The 18172-nt window shown below is 37.5% G+C and overlaps 1 long non-coding RNA gene across 1 annotated transcript in view; it reads left to right on the top strand.

Annotated features, from left to right (window-relative positions):
• The first annotated feature begins 17445 nt into the window (after positions 1-17445).
• LOC123628530 overlaps positions 17446-18172 on the top strand; it is a 46955-nt gene continuing 46228 nt past the window's right edge. The window contains exon 1 of the long non-coding RNA XR_006731688.1: positions 17446-17550. This is a non-coding gene — a long non-coding RNA (uncharacterized LOC123628530). The remainder of the gene's footprint in view (positions 17551-18172) is intronic.

Consider the following 18172-nt stretch of genomic DNA (forward strand, 5'->3'; position numbering starts at 1 on the left):
AGATAACCTGAGAGGTACACCGAACCTGCTAGAACACCAGATATAAGACCATCCTTATAATGCCATCTGATCTTTGACAAAATAGACAAAAACATACACTGGGGAAAAGAATCCCTACTCAATAAATGGTGCTGGGAAAATTGGATAGCCACATGTAGAAGACTGAAACAGGATCTGCACCTCTTATCACTCACAAAAATTAATTATTATCTATGATTCCATAATTGGTTAGGTAAACGTGACTTGGTCTTCCATGTAAGAGGTACTCAGTAAATTTTGATCCATTTGATTTGGCATTGGAATTATAATAATATTAATATCTAACACTATTTAGTACTTACCATGTGCTAAACACTGTTCTAGATGTTTTATGTGTATCACCTCATTTAATACTCATAACAACCTTATGAAGTAACATTATCAACCCTATTTTTCATGAAAGAAACTGAGATGCAGAGACTTTGAGTAACTTGCCTAAGATTATCCAGTTAATTGGTGGTAGCGTGAGGATTCTAATTCAGCCAGTCTGGTTTCAGAGCGTATGTTCTTAACTGCTATACTTTGTATAATAAGAGAACTGTTTCATTTTAAAATGAAAGGATGGTCTCCAGTTACATCCAGGTTGTTGCAAAAGGTATTAATTCACCTTTTATGCCTGAGCAATACTCCATTATCATAAAAGACAAAGAACTACTATGGAAATGTCCAAGATTAATTGGGGTTAGAGAGACATGACAAGTAAAATGAAATACCTCATCCTAGACTGAATCCAGTATGAGAAGGGGACAATACGTTATAGAGGACATTATCGGGCCAATTGACAAAACTAGAAAACAGATGGTAGATTAGATAGAATATTGTACTAATGTTGATATTACTGAAGTTGTTAACCATACTGTGGTATGTAAGAAAATATCCTTATAGGTAGGAAATATGCACCAAAGCAATTAAGGGCAATGGGCTATGATGTGTGCAACTTACAATCAATAGTCCAGGAGTTTTGGTAGAATAGATAGATAAAATTGATAAATCAAATGAGATAAAATGTTAATAATGGATTATCTGGGTAAAGGGTATGTGGGTATTCTTTACACTATTTTATTCTTACATTTTTCTGTTTGAAATTATTTCCAAATAAAAAGCCAGTGTTTAAAAAATGTATGGAATATTCTTTGCAGAGCTGGATGGCTCCCTTATGTTAAAATATTTACATTTTATGCTAAATATGCAAATAACATATTTTAGCATTATTCAAATCTACTAACATTTATTGACTACTTATTACGTGCTAGGGACAGTCACATATATTGTTTTGTTTTATAATCTCCCAAACACTAAAATGGGATTTACTACCAATCTCATTTTTGTGGTGAAGAAACTGAGGTTCAGAAATGCTCCCTGACTTGCTTAAAGTCACAGGACCATTAAGTGGATAGAACTGGGATTTGAACTCAGCTCCTTTGACTCCAGCTTTCTTGCTCTTTACAAGACCCACAGCTGCCTTCAGTTACAAATGGTCTATTTTAACATTTCTGAACATAGAAATCTTTATTGTTAGCCTGACTTTCTGACCCAGTGGTCAGAAGGTCACTGGGAAGGTTTGCTCCTTTCTCCATTCCCCGGCTCCACTAGAGATTACAGCCTTGGGCTTTGAGGAGCCAAAAAGGGACTAAAAGAACAACTGTTCTATCTTTCTTTGTAAAACTGAATTAGCCTTTCCACATGAACAGGAAATGTTGAATTGTTAATAGACTCCCTTGGGTTTATTATATACAGTTCATCTACATGCTTTGGCTATACCCAGGAGATATTCAAGACAAGCAGCCCCATCTGAAAGTGATGTCCTGTTTTCTTTCAGCCTGTCTACTGACTAAAGTAGAGAAGATTAAGCATACTGCCTAATTTTATTATATTACAACATGGCACAAACATGTAAAGTGAGTTTCATGTTGATTGAAGCATCCTTTATGATTGGATGGATGTAAACCAGTCCATATATTTATTGAATGTCTATAATGTTCATAGTGCTGTACTAGGTACAGTGGGCAGGCATATGGTAGATATAGGCTATTTCCCCAAATACATACAACTAATTTCAAAAATGAGGTATGAGCATAAAATATTACTAAGGTGATAAGGCGATACTTAGGAAATGATTATATAGGCAAAAGGTGCTCTTGGTGGCCAGAGGGAAGATAATCACTGTGGTCTGTTTCTTAAGGAAAGCTGCTTCTTGAATGAACTGGACCTTGAAGGACAAGTAAGATTTGCGTAGGCAGAAGAAAGGCGTTCCAGGAGATGGTCCTGGAGTTGGGAAGGTGTAGGTTGCATGAGGTGGTATTGAATCAGATTGTAAAGAGTCTTGGAGTTGGTCAGTGGAAGATTGTTAAAGGTTTTTGAGCCAGTAAGTTACATAATAAAAGCAGTGTTTGTAGATGTCCTGGCATTAATGAGTAGAAAGAAATAAGCATGGGCTCTCAACTTTGGCTGCACATTAAAATCAACAAGGGAGCTTTACAAAATACTGATGTCTGGCTCCTAATGCAGAGGTTCTGAGTTAATGGTATGGGATATAGTCTGGGCCTTAGGATTTTATAAAGATCCCCAGGTATTCTTAATATTCAGCAAAGTTGGAGAACTACTGCAATGGAGGAAGGAGAGATACTAGCATGGAGACCAGCTAGAAGGCTATAACACAGGCATAAGATCTTGAGTCCTGGGACTGCTGAAGGGGTCAGCAAAGGGAATAGAGAACAAGGTTTGGATATAGGTGACATTTCAAAGGAAGAACTTACTGAGCTTCAGGATAGACTGAAAATAGAGAATGAGAGGGAAGATTTAAAGATGCCTAGCAAGATTTCTGGGTTCAATGTCTTGTTCATGGTAAGCACCCAATTATTTCCCAAGATAAACTGAACTTAATATGATAATTTGGAGACTCATGCTTCATTAGCAGAAATCTGGGTGTCAGGGGGAAAATTAAGTTTGGGAGTTAGGAGGAGCATTTTGGTGCTAGGCCAAGTATCGGATGACAGCAAATTATGTAAGTCATCAATCAGTTTTGAGAGATAGGGCTGGGATTCTGAGGCAAAATTAGGGCTGGAGACTGCCACTTAGAAACTATCTTCTTAGTTGATGATTGAAATCCTGAGAGTAGAAGATATCACCTAAGGAAAGGAATATGGTAAGAAGAGAAGAAGGATGATGATAAGACATTACAGAAGGCAGAATCATGTTTTTGTTGTTGTTGTTTTTAGCAGTCAAAATGTCCTGTGCATGTTAGTAAGCAAAGAAGAGAGAGTTAAAACATCCAGGAAGAGCAGGAAGAGAGGAGAGGCCCAGAATGGTATAGCTACCCTGAGAAGTAGAGGACAAGGTCCCTCTCTTCAGGTATATTATAATCCTATTGTGTAGACAAGCCATGGTACTAGCTGTATTAGTAGAGCTGTCCATACTTAATGTGATAATGAGTGCTAGAAACGTTCATAGGAAGAGCAGAAAGGTTGAGCTTTGACAATGACTGGGTGTACATCTTATTTTGAGATTGAAAGGAAGGATGAAAGGATGAATTCAGAGATAGAGAGAAGCAGAGGTTGAGAGGACAAGTCTTATCTATATCAAAAACCAGAGCCTGAGGCCTATATCTTCTCTGTCTCCTTCCCCGAACACTTCAGCCCACTGCCCACTCCTTCTACTCTCTATAGGCCCCACACTTAATGTATCAGTTCCCTTGAATCCATCCCTGCCCTGAGTCACCAGACAGCCAGCATAATCCCCTTATTTTGCCATAGCCTAAGATGTCCCTGGGGAAAGGTTTAAGAAAACATTGCTGATGTCTGAGTAGTTGATTCCTTTAAATGAATGTGAATCAGACGGTTAAAATAGGAAAAAAAAATTAGGTGAATTTACTCCATCTTAGAAAGGCCAAAGAGTCTTTCCTTAGGGTTCATTCATTTAAGTATTTAGTGAATGAATGTGTTCAGCATGTTCAGCACTTTGTAGTGAGACAAGATGTGGGTGAATGGCCCAGATAATCCCTCAACATCACAGTGTTACCATGGGGCAGGCCTCCTCTCAGAATAATTTCAAGTTGCCAACCTACGGTTAGGCACAACCTGAGACACTCCACAGGTTACTGAATCAGCTCATTATTTGTTTAGTGCCCTACCATTTGTTTGACATTATGTAGTCACAAGGCTCTATTGAATGAGGAGAGTGTGTTAGCTGGGAGGTCATAAATGAGGCCTTGCAATGACAGTCCAAACAACCTGTCACACATTTCAGTCACACATAGCAGCAATATAATTCTGTTGCTTTGGAAATAGTTAAAAGCTAGTTTTACAATAAGAAGACAAGCTCTTGAAAATAGGGAGGGGCAGGGTTGGGGTGTGATTGACAGACTGTCATTAGTATTTGACAGATATCCACGATTGTTTTTTCTAACAGGAAAATGAGTGATTCTTAAAAGCAGTTTTAGATTCTTCTATTTTTTTAAAAGAAAGCCTCTTTCTTCAACTTTTCTGTGTAGTGTCAGTAAATGAACTGTTTCCTCTCAAATCATGCATATTGCCTTGCAGCCTTCAACTGCATAGTAATATATCACAAACATTTGGATGTGGGGAGGGGAATGGCCAGAAATAACCATTTGGGTCATATGGGTTTTCAAATGCATCTGTTTACACACAGAGGGTCCCTACAGAGACTGTTTTATTTCGGGGAATAGTTTATCCTGATGACAAACTGTAAGTCAGTGAGTCATTTTCATGGTCTGACATTTTGCTGTAAAAGTGCTGGAGAGAGGGTACGTCACTTTTACAGGCTGCTTGTGTCCTGAAGCAAGTTGCAGGCATCGTGTATGACACAACATAGGTTATATTGGATGGTGGGCCTTTACGAGACTGGGTTTAAAATGGAAACTTGCATTTTTCAACTTTATTTCAGTTACTTTGTTCTAGGTTTTAAGACTTGTTGCAATAATGGGTAATTTGAGAACTACAAAATAGGATTGGTGTAACCTAGTCATAATAGCTATAATGTTATGGCTAAATATTGCCACGATCACTTTTCCCCTAATTAAAACTCTTCATTTTCATATATCTCCAGATTACTATTGATACTATTAATGTAATTCCAAAAAGAATTCAAGAAGTCATCAAGTTAAGTTCCAAAGGTTTTTTTTTTTTTTAACTCAGAAACAATTTTCCCGTATCAACAATGTTATAAATTATGGGCATATTCACAAACCAGTCCACCTACTTAACTCATAGTGTGCTTGATGTAAAATATTATAGATCATCTATAATAACATTTCTATAAAGAATAAAGTTCATTTCCAACATGAGAAGACCAGACTAAATTCCCCTTTCTTACGGTGACTCTCCTCCGGGGCTTCCCCTACCCCAACTCTAAATCCTTTTTCAGTCAGGCTCCAAGACGAGGGTGGTCTCTTCAGAGGCAGGAAAGGAGAAGGAAGACAGAGATTTTTAGGCATTTGGGGCTGGCCACCCCTTTTCTTTTGCATCATCAGGTATTGGTCTGCCTGCTGTCATGACAACACAGAGTCTCTTTAAGGAATATATAATTTTTTTAGTGTTTCTATTGATAGTAGTGAAAACAGGGGTAAGAATTCTCAGGTCTGTGCTTCCACTTCTATACATTCATTCATTCACTCAACAACCATGCATTAATCAATTCCAATGTAGCAGACACTGTGCTCTAAACCCTGGGCACACAAACATGAATGAGCCCTTGATGTCCTCCCAGTCTACTGAGGGATGCAGACGTATAAACAAACCATTGCAATGCAGCATGCTACCTGCAGTGATCGAGTGCTCTACCAGGTAGAGTGGTGGTACAAAAGAGGCAGTGTTCTGCTTAGTGAAAGAAAGCTCCACAGAGCAGACACTAAGCCTAGTCTTGAAAGATGAGGTGTTCAGCAGGCAGACAAGGGACTCTGAGAAGGCATTTCAGGCAGAGACAAGCTGTGATGAAATACCGTGTTTTGAAAAATAAGAGCAATATGGCATGGCTTGGTCAGAGGCACAAAATGGGGCAGTGTTAGGAGATGGGGACAGTTAGGGGCTTTAAGTGAAGAGCTTTGCATGTCAGGCTGAAGACTTTGTGGTTTTACCCTATAGTGATTAATAGGGAGTGCTGTGGTCAGATTCACCATCTTAGTGGCAATATGGAAAACCGAATAGGAGATGAAGGGTAGGCAGAGACTTTTAAGCAGGACAAAAGGAAGGGAGAAAAACGTTTTTATTTAGTTATTTTAGTTCTTTAATTTTAATTATTAAGATTGTTAATTGTGGTAAAATATACATTATGCAAAATTCACCACCTTAACTATTTTTAAATATACAGCTTAATAGTGTTCAGTACATTCACATTGTTGTGCAACCACTTTCCAGAACTTTTCTTTTTACAAAGCTAAAACTCTTTACTCATTAAACACTAACTCCACACTCCCTCCTCCCCACGCGCCCTGGCAATCACCATTCTACTTTCTGTCTCTATGAATAATCTAGGTATCTCATATAAGTGGAATCCTACAGTACTTGTCTCTTTGTGATTGGCTTATTTTAGTTATTTTAATTTTTAAAATAAGGGTAATTTATGTCTGTGACTTTAAAAAATTCCAAATAATACCAAAATGTATAAAATGAAAAGTAAAAGGTTGAGATGGATGGCAGATTTTGTTAAAGAGATTTTCAGTATCTATTTGGAAACTAACATTTGCTGAGTGTATGCCAAATTGACACAGTGTTGAGTGTTTTACATGTGTAATTTAATTTACCGCTTATAACACAGGTGATGTCATTTACTCATCATACTTTATCATTAAATAATCAACAGTCTCCAGGAAGAGGGATCTGACAAGAATTAGGCAAGAGGTCAGGGTTAATGCCATAAAGCCTGGAATGGAGGGACGTGTTTCCTTGCCAGTGAGAGAACAGGAATGTACTCCACGAACTGAGGAAGCCCAGCCTCCAATACTGAACTGAGCAAGGCAGGGGGAGGATATATAGTCCAAGTGGGCCCGGAGTTCACAGGACCCTCCTCTGATATATCTGTTCCTGAGCTTGAAAGACTTGTCAGACATGTTTCCTAGTGGAGAAAGTGCTCTTATCAAGCTTTCTTGGGGTTAATTTAAGAATTTGGGGGTTGGCTGCTAGACACTTCCAATAGTGCTTTGATCCTCCATTATGGATACCAATTGGTTTGTGTCATACCTATTCCTATGCTAGCACAGATTAGCATTCCCTAAACTGTATTTCACAGAAATATACTAGTTTTCTATAATATGTTGGTATGTAGTCATAAAAAAGAAACAAATAAATCCCTGATCAAATACACTTGGAAACAGTTCATAATAGATGTTTTCCCTAAAGATTCATAGCACATATGAGCTTATTAAAACCTCTGAGAAGTCCTATAATAAACAAACCTGTTGAACATTTAAACCACTATTTCTTAGATATTTTGATCACCATATTTTTTTTCTTCCTAATAACATCTATGTATATGTGGTGGTAGCCTAATGTTCTATGGAGCACAGAAACACAGCGAGTAGGTAGCATCTTGGCTAGGCAATATCAACCATTTAGGAAAGTACAAAGGCTGCCCTGAAATAGCATCCCAGGTATGCAAGATTCACAATTGGGCTCAATAAGCAAGAAGTCAAGTCCTTATCGTCAAGTGTGATTAGACTATCTCCAAGATGTCTGGGGTGATGATTTCTGCCAAAAGGATTTACTAAATTTCAAATCCTAAGTTCGAGGTCTTTAAGACTACCTGCACAGAGCCAGCCTACCTCTTCCTACTTCCCACCTTATTTCCATAACTATTGTTGAGGCCTCAGTGCCATCACTTTCCAGGATTAATGACTGATGCTTCTTATCCATGACATCATAGACTACATTTTCTCTTGCCTAAGTCTTTGAGAGACATCTAAATTGATATAAATTTTCAAGGAAGGTGAGGAGAAAACCACCTTCCAGACTAAATACAGACAATGTGAACAACTGTTCAGAAACTTTACTCTGTGTAAAAGCCCTGAAGTCTTCCAAAGATTCATAAACATTATATTTCATTATGGACTAGAACAGTATGGGATTATCAGTCTACTTTGTAATATGACACCCTCTAATGTTCCTGCTTGAGTGAATAGAACATCTCATTCCAGACAAATCCAGGGATAGCATCAATTCTATCAATACGAAGAATTCCAGAAATGTCAATTCAACCTTCTAAATATCAGGTTTCTCATCTTGTAAGGAATTTAGATGTTAACTACAAAGGGCTCTAAGCACCAAAAATATATCATTTATTACTTAGTATTTCTTGATTTCATGGGAAATTATTAGCATTCCTTGGGAGGCCTGTGGCATATGGTAAGAACACAAACCTTGGAGTCAGATAGACCCAGGTTTAAATTCCAACTCTGCAAAAGAACATTTCTGTTATCCTAGCAAATTATTTAAAATAGAGTAGCAATATTTCTCTAAATAGGGTTATTGTTACATAATCTAAAGTACCTGGCATGTTGCCATCTACACAGTAACAATAATGATAAAATCATTGGCTGAACATTTAATATGTGCTCATTTTGTTAAGCACTTTATATGCATTATATAATTTAATATATCCAACAATTCTTTTATGCATGGACCTTCATAATCATGGATATGTCACAACTTTGGGGCTACGATGCCATCCATTGTCTTGAAACTGGATTCTCTAAAAAATAAGTTTCACAAATGTGCATCGTTAGGAAAATGTCCTACTTTCTATCCAAACTCAACTCCTGGATCTGGAAGGTCTCTCTTTGACACCTTACTCATTACAAAACTTCTCTTCTGTACATCATTCCTAGATGTTTAAGCCATGACTCCATTTCTAGACCCGCTATAGCAAAATATGCAGGTAGCCTTACTATCCTCACTGGATGTCTCTTAAATTGACACACGTTGTGTATCTATCAAGAGTACTTCACTCTATGCTGAATGTAGTTTTCACCTTTGTATCTGCTGCCCATTGTTGTCTTCATTACAGATGACTGTCTCACAAATATTTTAACAACACACATATCCTTCAGCAAGCAATACCCAAGAATAAACTTAGTTCCATGCCAAACTCCTGGAGGACATCTATATAGAGGCCTGAATCAGGACCCATATGCTCAAAAAATTATTACATATTACAAGTGATTGGATCCTATCATGGATGTATCTTGGTTTTTCTGTTCAGCACCCTCACTTCCTTAGAGGGATTGCTCCTCCTGTCCAATAATGTGATTCTGGTGGGGCAGAGCATAGCCCATCAGAGTCCTCCCTTGAAATTTTCAATCTAGTGTGATTGAGCTTAGCCAGTCAGAGTCCTTCCTTCAAATTTTCAATTTTGAGCTAGCACTTTGGCTCATAAACCTAGAAGAAGAAAGGGAGCCACAAACAGTCGTCTTTCCTGCCATATGGAAGAATCTACCTTAGTAGAAGGGAATGAGGCCAAAAACCAAAGGAAAGGAAATGCAAAAGATGGACAGAGATATTCTTGATGGTATCATTTGAGCATGTGGCCCAAATGCCCTACCTTAGACTTCCCAGTTATATAATCCAATCATTTCCTTTTTTCTTCAAATGACTCTGTTTGGGTTTCTGTCATTTGCAAATGTACTTTCCCATAACTGCCATTGCCAAACTGGTCACCTTCTATCTGGTTGCCTGGCTCCCTCCATATCTCAGATGTATTCTGTGTTCCAGTAACCCTTTCTCTTTTTGTGTAAATAGGACAACACTCCATACTTGGCTCTTTGTAGCCCACTATCACTGAGCACAAATCTAGCATATTAGATTCCAAGAGGTAAATGGAGCAGACATTTTGGAAGTAGCCATCCAATCAAGAAGTTGGTCTTTAACATCAGGGGAGTGTGAAGTAGGAGCAAATAGGGTTTAAAAGGAGACAATGGGCATCCTAATAGGGGATATATTACATAATGAGGAAACATAGAGGTGGACAATGCTCCGAAAGTGAGAAGAAGTTGAAGTTGATAATAACGTGTTTCTCAGTTTTTTTTGGGGGGGATTCCTCTAGTTATTCTTGCTATCTCTAGTTAACTATTTACCACTAATTATATCTACTTGGCCATAGTTACTAAAATAAAAAGTAGGATGTTAGAATTGAGTGCAATGTACGTTTCTGATCCTCTAGGATCAGAAACTTACTTCAGTTATTCTAGTTGTCTCTAGTATCTAGCTATTAGTTAGTTTGTTGCTAGTTAACTAATTGTATAATATCTCTATCTGTCTCTAGTTTTCTATAGTTCTCATTTGCTTTTCTAATGAGAAATAAGAAATTGCATTTGAGAGGAATATGTTTTTTAGGTTCTTGGTTTACTTCAGTTATTCTAGTTATCTCTAGTTAGCTAGTTATCTAATCAAAACTGGTTAGATCTAATTATCAGTAGTTGTTCAAGTAAGAAATGAGAAATTGGAATTGAGATGAAAGTATTATTCTGAGATTCTGAGCTTCGTGGCTTACTCCAGTTATTCTAATTATTTAGTTAGCTAGTTACTAGTTAACATAACATGATCCTCTATTTTTTCTAGTTTTCTGTAGCTGTGACTCATAATTCTAACATAGAATAAGATAGATTTGAGAGGACATTTTTTGTTTTTACTTCTTGGCTTTCTCTAGTTATCTCTAATTACCTTTCTTACTTAGTTACCACTAGCTACATCTCATTATCAATAGTTGTTTACCAAGCCTGTTTCCTTTTCTAAGGGACACAGATGAACTCCCTTTCCCAGTCTCCCTTTGTCTAAGGGGGTCCATGTGACTGGTTCTCCCCTATAGAATGTGAGCAGAAGTGATGTGTCTATTTTAGACTGAGCCAGGTAAGAGTGGATATTTTTTACCCATGCTCTCTCTCTCTCTTTTTCCCCTCCACAGTGATCTTAGAGACCATGCATTGAAGATGGTGGTATTATAAAATTGAAGGAATCCGGGTCCCTGAATGACTGGCTAGAGTAGAGGCCCCTCTGCCTCCTATGGACCACATTGGACTTTGACTTCAATGAGCAAAAGACCTTTACCGACAAGCCACGGAAACCTTCAGGTTTGTTATAGCATTTAGCCTATCCTGAAAACTACACCCTATCATAGTACTTATCATAGTCTATTGTACACTGACTGTTTTTAGTTCTCTGTCTCTTTCATTAGATTGTGAGTTCCTTAGGGGACAGGTCCAGTAGGTAGAGAGAAGTGCTTTGTAATGATTTTGATCTAAATGATAGGGTTCAAAGATCAACAAGTAGCTCACATACAATAGATTGAGGGACCCTTAGTCTACATATGAATAGTTGAGTCACATTTTAAATTGCTCATAAGCAACCAAAAGAATTTTTCTAAAACAGTGAATTTCTCTTATGGAGTCCATAGATGTCAGTATAACATAGAATAAATACACTGAAAACTGGTTGCATGGGATATAAAGTATACATAGCAAGGATATTTTGAAATTCATATATATGGGGTCTATGAAATGGCAGTTTGATTAGGCATTCTGGGTAAAAATTCAGTCAACCAAACAAACACAATTAGCCAAACTAGTATTTGGCAATACAGAGCCAAAAAGAAATTTGGTTTTTGAGAGAATTTTTCACTTTAACAGCTTGAGCAATCATATATACAAATGAGCCCAGTGTTTTAAAAATGAGTGTTTATAATCATTAAGAAAATTTAACTAAAATCTCATTGGTCTCTAGTGCATGTTTTGAAATATGACAGGCATTTTCTGAGCTGGTAGGAAAGAGAAACTTGCAGTGTTAGGTGGAAACATTTTTCATTGAGTCTTAGGAAGGGTAACTGAATAAATTTCTGAGAAACTTCTAGAACATCCAGATTATGCCACTTCCTGATGGGTTTGTCTAGTTCAGAAGGAAAACGAATCCAAAAAACCCAAACAAACAAACAAAAAAAAACAAACCCAAAACAAAAACAAAAACCTCGGATTTATCTCAGGGTCTACTTGATGCTAAATAACCACTTTGCTTTTATTTTTCATTTTTGAACTATCCTTTTGGCTTTGTTTGATGCAACCCGAGTATTACAGTATTACAAAGTGCTATAGGACACTAATCCACTCTGCTGTAATTCAATGTGCTGGTTTTACTATTCTACACGTATTCGTAAAACGGATCTTCTAAACAAAGTGCAGAGTGACAGGCAATTATTGTGCTACTAAAAGACAAAGAGATAAGGTTGTGATTTTCAAAATGGAAGTTTTTATTAATAGTTATTATTGCATATGTGGCACATTCCTTAACCCAATTACATAGAGGACATTCCCACTTATTCCTCTTAGAGTCAAAAAGGGACAATTAAGTTCATATTCATATGCTAATAAGCATTGCATTATTTAAACCTATTTTTCTTTTTAAACTATGAAAATGAGAATTGAGCAGTGGCAATGGAAACATATAAAGTAGTAATTACCTCCTTCAAAGTGCAGCTTCTCACATAAACACATTTCAGCTAGCAGGTTTAGTAGCTACTATTCAACAATAAAATGTGATGAGTAAACCTTATTTTTCTCCAAAGAAATTGTCTTTAAAATACAGAATATCAAGTTACCTTAAAAATATCTCGAAGGAAAGCAAAGTTTTGTTACAAATGCTGCAAACTTCCCATTTTTTATATTTGAAAAACTGTCTTTATGGAATATGCTACAACCGCCATTTCATTTTTTTTTCTTTAAAAAAAATTCAGCAGGAAAGGGATCAGAAAGTATCTCCGTGTTCTCACTAATTAGTATTTGTTGTTAGACTCTGGAGAGATTGGGGAACATGGCTATTTTAGATTTTGGAAATTAATCCCAATAGATATCTCAGAATATATCAGTTTTGAGATTTGTCTCTCACAGTGAATATTCAACAACAGGTTATTGTTCTACATTTGTTAAGTGGGCTGGCTGATGGTTAATAAAAATCAAGCCATGAGGAAATTGCTCCCTGACTTGGTTGAAGGACAGATTTTTATTTACCAAATTTGTTAGGAAATAATCACGAAATCCAAGCAAATTCACACCTTAATCTAGGTGTTTTGTCCTTCTTAGGCCACACTGAGCATTGATTATGTGGCAGATAATGTTGAGCATTAGTCCATTATTGAACATTACCTATCACACATGCATCATGCCAATTTCACTGAGCAACCTGCGTGTCTGCTGCTTCTACACATTTAACATACCAAAAACACTAGTTGAAATAAAGATGAGCCTGCAACACACGGCTGTGGAGTTTTCCTCTCAATCAGGACTCATAGAAAACAGAACTGTGAGTTCTTCCGATATCTCCATTTATCTAGCACAAAAGGCAAATGATTCTTATGAATACCAACTCACAGTACAACCTTGGGTAAGTCACGTAACGTTTCTGTGCCTGAATTTCTTCATCTGTCAAATGCCTATATTAATGAACACCTGTCCCACAGGGTTGGTGTGAGTATTAAATGACATAATAATTGCAAAAGGGCTTGGTAAACTATAAAGCACTATACTAGTGCAATGTGTTAATAGCAATAATAATCTGTTAAAAATGGGTGTGGTTTTTGTTTCTGCTGCTGCCTTTTTGCCTTAGAAGCTAGACATTTGCCCTTTAAAAAAATCAGAAATTATGAATCAATCTGTCTGCTTATTCTGCGTTTATGAGGTTGTTCCAAGGCGATTGCTGTCTAGCAAATTGCACAAACTGCAACCTGTGGTTCATAGCAGAAATAAACTGGAAGATATGCTCTGTTCCACAGCATTTGAAGTCTGGTAAAATTTCTTTCTATACAAGACAAGGATAACATGGTCAGAGGGGAACTACACATGCAAATTCTGTTTAATAGTGCCATATAAGCAGTAAAACTACCGAAAGAAAGAATCACATTTTGAACCTAATAGGTAGTACAAATGAAAGAGAAAAGGCTACTTTTCATCTGTGCTTTTCTTCATGAAATTATCCTAGGTATTTATGACTTCTGTAGTGAAACCCAGAGGTAGCATAGTCATTCTTTTAATCAACGGGAGAGTGAACAACAAGCACATAAGGCTTTATAAGCCATGAGATCTCAATGTGCAATATATTGTTAGATCTGTGTGAATATATTGCTTTGGACAACTTGATCTTATTGCTGATCTAAACGCTATATGATTTCACAAGTGCCAGATGAGCCTTCTGTCCTCAGAAATGTGCCTCTCTGTTAGTTGACTGCAATCTGGATGTTCACTTTTAGTTGGAGCTTCATTCTAGGAGTTTAAAAATTTTACTCTTCTTCTGATTTTTCTTATTAACATATCACAAGTACTTGTGTGTTATTTAAAATTATAGCAAAACAGATCTGTTGTCATTTACAACTGAACGTAAAAAAAAAAATTAAGATGATTTCCTGACAGCCTAAGAGAAGTGATTTTCTAGGGTGTTATGGGGTTTCAAATCCTTTTATGAGAGCAGGATTCGAAAAGAAAATGAAAAAGCATATAGGGAAAGAGTGTCTGAGGTTAGTAAGTGCCCCATGGAAGGGGTAAAAGTTGGAGCCAAAAGAGGCCTCACCTGCTTCAACATTTTTCCCTTTCGATGCATTCTAGAGACATTTTATGACTGCAGTGACCTTGGAAAGACAGAATTGCACCATAGACACACACCTGTTACAGTGGCAGTCTTTAGAAGTTTGTTTGCTCCTATCAGGCAACTGGCCAGTTTAAAAGAATTTTAATCAGGAAGAGGTTTATGAGGACATCTCTTGGACTCTACTCTCTGAAGCCCTTTTGATACCAAGCAAAATGTTGTTCAGTCAATCAGTTGCTTATCAGGCCTATCTTAATTATACCTTGGAAATCAGTATGCAAGTTAAATTGTCGTTAGGTTGTTACTATACTGTCTTAGGAAGTGTGCACTCTGTTCCTTTTTGAAAGATTTTCTTCATCTTGAGAGTCACAGCTGGAGTAGATCTAAAACCTAACACTAGCCAGGAAACCTCATGCTGGGTGCAGTTTCCTAGCTTTCAGCATAATTATGCAAATCCATCTTTCACATTAGAAAAAAGCCAATGACAGTGTCAAGCAAATGTTATCAAATTTTCACTTAGCCCCATTTTAGGTATTCACAGAGCCGATGTTCAAGCATTAAAATATGTGAGTCATTTAAATGTCTAAGGGAGTTGCAGTTTGGTTCCTGCTACTATAGTGGTTCAATTAAAAGAAGAAAATCATCAGCACAAAGGCCTATCCACTTCTGTCTCCTCAACCAGCAATGGTGCTTTCAGTTTATGTGCAATTCTTGTAACATTCACAGGCGGTTTCCATGACATTCACTGCTTTGAACTCTGTTTTTCTGGAATTAGTCTGTCTGAGTGTAAAACAGAAGCACTTGCAGCCAGTCTCGTATTCTGTTTTGTTGGGTTTTGTTTATTTGTTTGTTTTTATATAGCTCTACCCAGCACAGCTACAATGGTCCAGGAAACTATAAACATTATGTGACTTTTCAAATAGAATGAACTGGGTACAGAAAAATGTCTTATTGGTTACAGAGGCTAAAGAAATAGAATTGTGGACATTATGAGCTGGAAATAACCATAGTATGACCTAGAATGGCCTCTATATTGTACATATGAGCTCCCTGAAGCCTGTTACAAATGACTTGTCCAAAGTCTCTAAGTGGTATAGCAAGGAGGACACAGATTTTCTGACATACAGTCCAGTGTTTATTCTGCTACATTACATTGTTTCCAGAAAATGTCTGATGACCAGGCAGCAGCCTTCATAGAGGCAATGTCACGGTCCTGTCTATGGCTGGACTTTGAAGTATTTCCCCAGTTCTTGGGCTCTTGGCTTGGAAGAATCGCAAGCCTTGCCCCACGCTACGGAGAGAGATGACAGACACTCAGCAAGTATGCGTGAAGATTTTATTATAAGGAAAGTTTAAGGGTGCAAAGCAAAAGTACATTTTCTAAGGGGAAATGGGTCTGTCTCCGTGTGTGGAGAAGATACTGTCTTCTTCTATGTTTTTCCTTGTATATGCTAGTAGTATATGTTGATGTGAATGTCAGTTATGACTACTTATGACTATATGTCATGGGTTTTGGGGTCTGGATTTTTCCAGGTATGAACATAACTTAAAGGTTATATTCCAGACATTCCTTTCTCTTATACTTGTGAGGGGGAAAATCACCGTTTATGGTGGTTTTTTGTTTTCTGATTGATGGTCACTGTTCCATAGTCTAATTACCCCATTCTTTAAGGCTGAAATAACTGTTTTCCCTGGTTATTTTTCTATAACTATTTCCTTCTTATTGTTTTTCTTTAACTGTTTCCTCCTTCTTGTTTTTCTGCTCCTATCATCCCATTATCTCTTGTTTTTCTGTCCCTAACATTCCATTACCTCTTGTTTTTCTGTCCCTAATAGCAATATGCGCATCTTCTTATGCCGTGAAATTTGGGGGGATTTTCAAAACCTTTCAGTGAGGACCAGAAACTGAAACCTTACCTCTACCGAACCAGGAAGCTTGGCTGTTTGCCCAACAATGATGGTGACTATGAAGTGCAAATGACCCAGATGATGGTGTTTTCTAGAAGGCTATTGAAGAAGATTCCCACATTCCAGAGAAGATCAGTTAGCTTTGAGAGACTCTGATGACTTCACTGATACAGGTTTCTCTGGTTGGGCAAGCTGGACTCCATGATAGCTGTGGCAGCCTTGATATCCAGGAAGTCTGGAAAATATTTACAGTCCATTAAGAAATGTATTATGAATTTTCAGGCCTTATCATAGAGTGACTTGGGCGATTACCAGGGTAGATTACCAGACTTTTAAAGAGAGCAGGCTAGAGGACACAGAGGGTGAACCAAGAAGGATGGAAGAGGAAAATGAGACCAATATGGAAAAGAAGATAATAGGACAAATGAGAGAAATGTAAGGGCAGAAATTTAAAGAAAGGAGGCAGAGATTCTTTTTTAGTTTCCATAATGGGGCTCAGATGGGCAGATCCTGTGAATATAATAGACAGGATGCAGGGTGCCAAAGACTGAAAGTAGTGTAAAAATAGAGTTTCAGATGAACCAAACTCTGATAACCAGCTCAAGAAACTGTTTCTCCAAATCTGAGCAAAAGCAAACAAAAGCTAGAGATGGGAGAACAAATCTGATGTAAGAACCAACAAAGTGAAGCTGAAACACTTATTTCTGGACCAATTTGTAGTGTTCTGTGTTGGTGGTTGTTATGGACTGAATGTTTGTGTCTCCCCAGAATTCACATGTTGAAATCCTAACCCCCAAGGTGATGCTATTAGGAAGTAGGGCCTTCGGGAGGTAATTAGGTCACGAGGGTGGAACCCTCATGATGAGATTAGTGCTCTTTTAAGAAGAGACATGAGAGTTTGCTTTCTTTCTCTCTCTCTCCACCTTGTGAGGACGCAGCAAAAAGATGGCCATCTTTAAACGGGGAAGAGCTTTCACCAAAACCGGACCATGCTGGTACTGTAATCTTGCACTTCCAGCCGCCAGAGCTGTGAGAAGTAAATGTTTATTTTTGAAGCTACCAAGTCTATGATATTTTGTTATAGCAGCCCAAACTTACTAAGATAGTGGTGAAGCAAGCCCCAATTAAAGAAGGCACTGTATGTTTTTGCAAACAGTTATATTCCCAACACCTACCACAGTGCCTGGCATATAGTAGTGGTTTAATAAATGTTTGTTGAGTGAATAAATGATTGAAATATGTTCTTTCTCAAAGAGCTACTCTTTTGAGTTGGGTAATTGGCCATAGGGACAGAAAAAAAAAATCCAGAGGATGTGTAGAATGAGAAGAAAATGGCAGAAGAATGTGGGGGTGGAGTTTGAGGTTGTAAACTAAGGGGCCTGGATGGATGCCTAAATGATAGACTTAGTATAGTTTATTATTCTGCTGAAGGCAAGCTTTGTGTTTTGATTTGCATAAAATGAGATGATGTCTCTTTGTGAGCATACTTTGAAGTCTGGAGTGTCAATGTAAAAGTGATTTATCATCATTGTGCACCTCAGTTGATTCAAAATATGTTTGCTCTTTCTGATCCATTCCCTTGGGGGTTTTGTTGGTACAGATTGTGCGTGGGATATACACAGATCGAATAAATCTCAAAGTATTTCTTCTCTTTCCCT

This window comes from Lemur catta, chromosome X (assembly GCF_020740605.2).
Source record: "Lemur catta isolate mLemCat1 chromosome X, mLemCat1.pri, whole genome shotgun sequence".
Taxonomy (NCBI): Eukaryota; Metazoa; Chordata; class Mammalia; order Primates; family Lemuridae; genus Lemur; species Lemur catta.